At 37.7% G+C, this 7,800-nt stretch overlaps 1 pseudogene; it reads left to right on the top strand.

Moving 5' to 3' along the window:
• Positions 1–4,364: 4,364 nt before the first annotated feature.
• On the top strand, positions 4,365–4,893 carry LOC143668969 (ferritin light chain pseudogene; annotated as a pseudogene).
• Positions 4,894–7,800: the final 2,907 nt, after the last annotated feature.

Below are 7,800 nucleotides of genomic sequence, written 5' to 3'. Positions count from 1 at the left end.
AAAAAAAACAGGAAATGACACATATTGGAGAGGATGTGAAGATATAGGAACACTCATTCATTGATGGTGGGAACGTAAATTGGTACAGCTGCTGTGGAAAACAGTTAGCAGTTCCTCAGAAAATTCAGTACAGAATTACCATATGACCCAGAAATCCCACGACTAGGTATGTACCCCCCAAAATTGAAAACAGGCACTCAAACAGACATTTGCATACTGGTACTCATAGCAGCATTACTCACAATTGCCAAAAGATAGAAGTAACCTATGTATCCACCCTTTGATGAACTAATACACATAATGTGGTATATATACACAATGTAATATTATTCAGCTCTAAGAAGGAATAAAATTCTGATACATGTGACATGGATGAATCTTGAAGACATCTGGTGAGTGAAGTTAGACACAAAAGGACAAAATTATATGAGCTCATTGATATGGAATATCTAGAATAAGCAAACTCATAAAGTCAGAATCTGTAATAGATTTTCAGGGGACAGGGTGGAGGTAAGGAATAGTGAGTTAAAGGTTAAAATATATGGAGTTCTATTTGGTACAATGGAAAAGTTTTGGTAATGGATGGTAGTGATGGTAGTATGACATTGTGAATATAATTAACCATACTATATATTTATGTTGTTTATATAGTACCAGAAAAATTTTTTTTAATCCATGGAAATGCACAACTTAAACAGTAAGTCCTCTGTTAAACCACGGACTATAGTTAATAGTACAATTATAATAACACACTTTCATCAACTGTAACAAATGTATCACACAAAAGCAGAGTGTTAATTGTAGGGTGATAAACGGGAATCCTGTATTTTATGCATGATTGTTCTGTAATCCAAAATTTCTGCAATAAAAAGGAACAAATATGGACCAGTAAGCCTGCTTCATTATTATTATCATCCTCACTATCTCCATCTCATTCCATCTTACAGATCTACCTTTTGAAAATATTTCTTTCACCTAGCCTCTCCTATGAACAGAGATATACAGTGTTCTACCTTGTAAGCAAATTGTAACCCAAAGACCAAATACAGCCAGCTGCCTATTTTTATAAGTAAAATTTTATTGGAACACAGTCATGCTCATTTGCTTATATGTTATCTATGACTGCTTTTACACTAAAATGGCATAGCACATTAGGGATGATTAGTTGCAACAGAGACATATGATCCACAAAGCCTAAAATTTTTGCTACCTGGCCCTTTACAGAAAGTTTCCCAAACCCCTGCTCTTAGAGATGAAATCTGAAGATCTAATCATGACATCTGAAGCATTTTACATTATGGGTCTCAAGCTACCTCCCAACATGAGTCCTACACACACAACCAAACATGCCCTGTGCTCAGCTCTTTTCTACTTGGAATGATCTGTCCACTATTCTCTATATAGGCAATATTCTACTTCCTTCAAGATTCACATCAAGTCCTAACCTGATTTGGAAGCCTTTCTAGAGAAATCCAATTGATATCAGGCTACTCTGAATGCAAACACTATGCCTCACTACGTTCATTTAGTTGTCAATCATGGATCACTTTCTCACTGGTTTATTGCATCCATATTTAATTCTCTTATAATGTATTTACCTTTTGCTTTTTATGGGTTTTTTTTGCCAATTAAATCACAAAGCTCCTCTTGGGGTTAGACATATATTCATTTCTTTATATTTCCAACAATACTCAGCAGACACAAGTTCTCAAGCAGTTATGTGTTTAATACCATGTGATTTCATAACCTCTTGACAGGTATAACTGGATGTAGAGTTGGAGGCTACCTTAAGCCTTAATCCTCTACCCATTCATCCTATACAAAAAGGAAACTCTTGCTATATTGTATTTCTCCTCCTCCAACAAAATGAGGCTAACTTTCAATCTTATAGTATTTTATTGTTTATGTGGGGTACATTTCACATGCATCATTTAAACTCAGTGGGAGTGATCAGCAGGAAAGCGCATATAAAAGCCAGGTTCAGAGTCTCCAGCTATATCCATGAATGATTTAAATAAAGCATTTTTCTTTTCATTACAGTGTTCACTAGCCCTGAAAATTCAAAATTCTGATTTCCGCCAAGAAATTGCAAACTTCCCTCCCACTTGCAGTCTAGATTCATCAAACTCTCTCTCCAAATCTTCCAACACAGTCACCATGTCCTCTGTACTCTCAGGATGCTTCCCCCACACCTACTCCTGAATGCCCTTGGGCAAATGAACATTCCTTGGAAATGCACCATCAAGGGCAACTTAGATCTCCTTAGAGCTCAGCATCTTAACCACAGCCACTGATAGCAGAGAACCTTGAGACAGCTCAGAGCCTTTGATGACTCGGAGTCTTATAATGACCAAAATGCCCAAGGAACTGACAAAATCACCTGTCCAAAAAAGCTCTATTTCAAATTTCATTCCTGTCTCCAGTAATTCGTCTCCTTTCTCTTTATTATTAGAAACCACTTTCACTTGGAAGGAAAACAGTGATCTCAAAGTGTTGTGTTCCTTGATTCTAAAGAATGTGTAATCTTGGTTTCTGGGAGGTTCCTTCATGCACTGTTGTTGAGAGACATTCCTAAAGAATACTATAGCATTCTCTTCTTATTTATTATTATTATTTTTGTATGCTGTGTGGTGGGGGTCACATTTCATTCTTTTTCCATGTGAGTATCCCCTTATTGCAACAAGATTTGTTCAAGTTTCCTTTTTTGATTTGGTTTTTCAGTTTGTTTTTGCTTGTTTGTTTGGGAAGTACATGGGCCAAGAATTGAACTTGGCCCATGGACTACTCTCGCACCCCCTACAATGTAGCATTCTTAACATAGAAACATCACAAGCAATATTGTGTTGCTGTATTTGAAAGTTATTTAAGGTCATTCACTGCAGATGGAGTATGACTAAAAGACAACAATAACAGCAAAAGGGGGCAGGTAGTGAAAGGGAACATAAAACCAAGGAAACAACTGTCTTATAAAAAGTTACTAAGGTACAAGTCTCCCAAGGAGTAAAAGGCATAGACTGTGTGGGCCACAGTGGCTCAGGAAGCAGAGTTCTCGCCTGCCATGCGGGAGAACTGTGTTCGATTCCCGGTGCCTGCCCAAGTGAAAAAAAGCAAAAAGGCATAGACTGAGTGAGTAGACTGGACTGGAATTACTGAGCTGAACTAAAGCCCAGCAATAATAAGGGTAAACAACAACAAAAGCACCTAATTAATAGTTGATAAATTGACATAATATTCTGGTAATAAGCAATAGGTTTTTGAAAAATAGCAATCACAACACAACTTCACAAGAGTGCAAATGTAAACAGTAAGTCAGATCATATATTAACCTGATCTGACTGCAGGACCTTTGTCCTGCTTGACCATGACTAGGAAAATCAAACAGAACAGTGTTGCCTTTAGAAAGATCCCAGGATCTCCTTAGAGGTCAGCACGTGGGAGGAGATGGAAAAGGAATATTTCAGGCCAAAGGATTTTGGAGATGTCAGTGAATAAGAGTCATTAGAGAAAATTCTAATTTATTCAGTACGTGTGGTGCCAGATTTCTCCAAACCTCTGAAAAACCTGAATAATTAATAGTGGCCAATTCAACCCAAGGAAATATTCTGGAGTTTTACCAGGAGGAGGAAGGAGAAACAATGATTGAATTTAGGGAAATTCTAGATCTTATTTAAATCTTCTGACTTAGCCAGCCTTCTCACATGCTACTCCAGAGCAAGAAAGGAGGTACTCCCTTATTCCTACTAGTTGGGGGTGGAAATCTAAGTTCCATTCTTGGCCTTCAATGACAGGTAAAAGAATGAGGTGCTCCTCATTACGTCTGCATGGAGCTGGGAGTTCCGGAGCCAACTAAGCCTGCACTAGTATCACCTTGACTAGAAGATGAAGAGGTGCTTCCTTACTGCTCCCCACATGGCTTTCCCTGGAAGAGAGGAGCAGTGGCCTTGTTACTGTTGGGTGATGGTGAAAGCACAGAGTCTCTACTAGGCTTCCACTGATACCACTCAAAGGAAGCGGGTGGAGTCTCCCTCCTAAGCCTTTGCTGAAAGGACTTGGAAGAAGACCACAATTTCCCTGTGCCCCAAATGTCCAGATTTTAATTGAGAATGCACTTATCAAGTTTATGTCTTATAAAAGACATAAATATGGACAGCACACCCATGGTCCAGCAGATATGTCTGTTGCTTCAAGTGTTTGAATGGAACATACCTGGGGACTGTCCCCCCATCTCTCCAGCCTCAACCAGCTTCCAACTGCCTCCCTGGTTGCAACTCTGGGACCAACTTCTGGGCCAGCCCCTGCCTCCAGGATCAGCTAACACTGTTTTTTGTTTTGACTTGTTGTTAGCTCCTCATTGTCGACCAACCATGAGTTACCAAATCCATTAGAATTATACCGCCAATGTGGAGGCTTCTGTTAACCAGCTGGTCAATCTGCATCTGCAGGTCTCCTACACCTACCTCTCTCTGGGCTTCAATTTCAACCCTGACGATGTGGCCCTGAAGGCCCTGGACCACTTTATTCTAAGAGTTGACAAAGGAAAAGCGCGAGGAGGCGGAGCATGCAAAACCAGTGCAGGAGGTCACTGTCTTCCAGGACATGCAGAAGCTGTCTCAAGATAACCTGGATATCCTGAAAGCTACCCTGGTCTTGGAGAAAAGCCTGAACCAGGCCCTTTTGGAACTGCATGCCCTAGGTTCTGCCAACACAGACCCTCATCTTTGTGACTTCTGGGAGAACCATTTCCAAGATGAGAAGGTGAAACTCATCAAGATAGGTGACCCTCTGACCAACTTCTGCAGGTTCGCTAGCCTGCAGGTGGAGTTGGGTGAGTATCTCTTTGAAAGGCATGCCCTCAAGTATGACAAGGAGCCTTTGGAGCCCAGAGGCCTTTAGAGGTCCCCTCTGCATTACTCTGGTAGTCAGGCTTCTGCCTGAGCCCCTCCCTCCAGCCAGGAGGATCTTTCTAACCATTCATCCTATACCTCTAACAAGCCATGAACCAAATGTGAATAAAGTTTTTTGCAGCAAAACAAAAAAGACATAAATATGCAAATCAAAGAAGTCTCACATACTCTAAATACAATAAACCCAAATAGACCCAGTCCAAGACAAATACTAAACAGGCTCTCAGATGCTGAAGAAAAGAAGAGAATCCTTAGAGAAGCAGGAGAAAAGCGATTCACCACATACAAGGGAATTTACATAAGACTAAGGATTGACTACTCATTGGGCACCATAAAGGCAAGAAAGCAGTGGTATGAAATATTTTAGATTCTGAAAGAGAAAAAATGCCAGCCAAGAATTCTTTGTCCAGCAAAGCTGTCCTTCAACAGTAAGGGAAAGTTTAAAATATTTACAGATAAACAAATGCTGAGAGAATGTGTTAACAAGAGACCTGCCCTGCAAAAGATACTAAAGGAAGTTCTACCAGCTCAAAGAAAAAAGGACAGAAGAGTACAGAAATGATGAGTATCAGTAAGGGTAACTAAAAGGATGAGAAGAGAGAAAAATACTGTATTTGACAAATAAAAACCAAGGGATAAAATGGTTGAAGTAAGGATAGCTTTTACAGTAATTACATTGAATTTTAATGGATTAAACTCCCCAATCAAAAGACACAGATTGGCAGAACAAGCAAAAATATGATCCATCTATGTGCTGTTTACAAGGGACTCATTTTAGACCCAAATATGCAAATAGGTTGAATTTTAATGGAAAAAGATATTCCATGCAAGCTATAACAACAAAAACAAAAGCTGGCATAGCTATACTAATATCAGTAAAATAGAGTTTAAATGCAAAAATGTTATAAAAGACAAAGGATGCTATATATTAATAAAATGGGAAATTCACCAAAAAGAAATAACAGTCATAAATATTTATGCACCTAATAAGGGTAATCCAAAATACATGAGGCAAACACTGATAAAACTGATGGGCATAATGAACATTTCTACAGTAATAATGAGAGACTTCAATACACCACTCTCTTCAGTAGATACAATATCTAAACAGATGATAAATAAAGAAATACAGAACTTATAGGATAAATAGATTAGATCTAACAGATATTTATAGACTGCTGCACCCCAAAACGGTAAGATATATATTCTTCTCAAGTGCTCATGGATCATTCTCCAGACCATATTGTGGGCAACAAAATGGGTCTTAATAAATTTAAAAAGATTGAAATTATTCAAAGCACTTTCTCTGATCATAATAGAATGAAGCTGGAAATGATAACCACTGGATACTGGAACTTTCACAAATATGTGGAGGTTAAGCAGCACACTTTTAAACAATCAGTCAGCCAAAGAAGATATTACAAGTGTGATGTTAGTAAATATCTTGAGATGAATGAAAATAAGAATGCAATATACCAAAACTATGGGACGCAGTGAAGGCAGTACTGAGAGAGAAATTTATAGCCCTACACAACTACAATATAAAGGAAGAAAGAACTAAAACAAAAGATGTAACTGAACAACTGAAGAAGCTAATTAGAGAAAAGGCAGCAAATTAATCCCAAAGCAAACAGAGGAAAGAAATAACAAAGATTAAAGAAGAAATAAATGCAATGGTGAACAAAAAGAAAATAGGATCAGGTTGCTTCTTTGAGAAGGCCAATAAGATTGACAAACCCTTAGCTAGAGGATAAAGTCAAAAAGAGAGAAAATACAAATAAATAAAATCAGAAACAAGAGGGGGGTCATTACCACAGACATCAAAGAAATAAAAAAGCTCATAAGAGGCATATGAACAACTGTATGCTAACAAGCTAGACAACTTAGGTGAAATGGGCAATTTCTTAAAAACACACAAGCAAACTATACTGACTCTAGAAGAATAGAAGAATTCAACAAACTGATCACAAGTAATGAAATTGAATCAATTATCAAAAAAACCTCCCTACAAAGAAAAGCCCAATACCAGGTGGCTTCACAGGGGAAGTTTACCAAACATTTCAAGAAGAACTCACATCATTCATGACCAAACTCTTCAAAAAAAAAATGGAATAAACAGGAACACTGCATAACTCATTCTATGAAGCTAACATCACGCTGGTACCAAAACTGATAAAGATACTATAAGAAAGGAAAACCACAGACCAATCTCTGTAATGAATATAAATGCAAATATTCTCAACAAAGTATTTGCAAATCAAATCCAATGGCACATTAAAGGAATTATACATCATAACCAAGTGGATTTTACCCAGGTATGCAAGGGTGGTTAGATGCAAGAAAATAAATTAATGTAATGCAAAATATTAACAAATAAAAGGGAAAAATCACATGATTATCTTGATTAGTGCTGAAAAGGCATTTGATTCAGCATCATTTCTTTATTAAAACACTTCAAAAGATAGCAATTGAAGGAAGCTTCCTCAAGATGATAAAGGGGATTTATGAAAATCTCACAGTTAACATCATACTCAATGGTGAGAGACTGACAGCCATTCTTCTAAGATTGAGACTGAGACAAAGATGCTCACTGTCACCACTATTATTCAACACTGTGCTAGTAGTCCTAGCTAGAGCAAATAGGCATGAAAAAGAAATAAACTCATCTAAATTGAAAAGGAAGAAGTAAAACTGTCATTATTTGCACTTGACATGATCCTATATTTGGAAAAATCTCAAGAAAACTATTACAAAGACACTTGAGCTAATAAACAAATCCAGCAAAGTGGTGGGATACAAGATCACATGCAAAACTTCATAGTTTTTCTGTACACTAGTAATGAGCTATCCAAAGAGGTAATCAAGAAAAAGTCCATTCACAATAGCAACTAAAAGA

This window comes from Tamandua tetradactyla, chromosome 25 (assembly GCF_023851605.1).
Source record: "Tamandua tetradactyla isolate mTamTet1 chromosome 25, mTamTet1.pri, whole genome shotgun sequence".
NCBI classification, from domain to species: Eukaryota; Metazoa; Chordata; class Mammalia; order Pilosa; family Myrmecophagidae; genus Tamandua; species Tamandua tetradactyla.
Note: the sequence above shows the minus strand (reverse complement) of the source record. Positions and strands in the feature narration are given on the sequence as shown.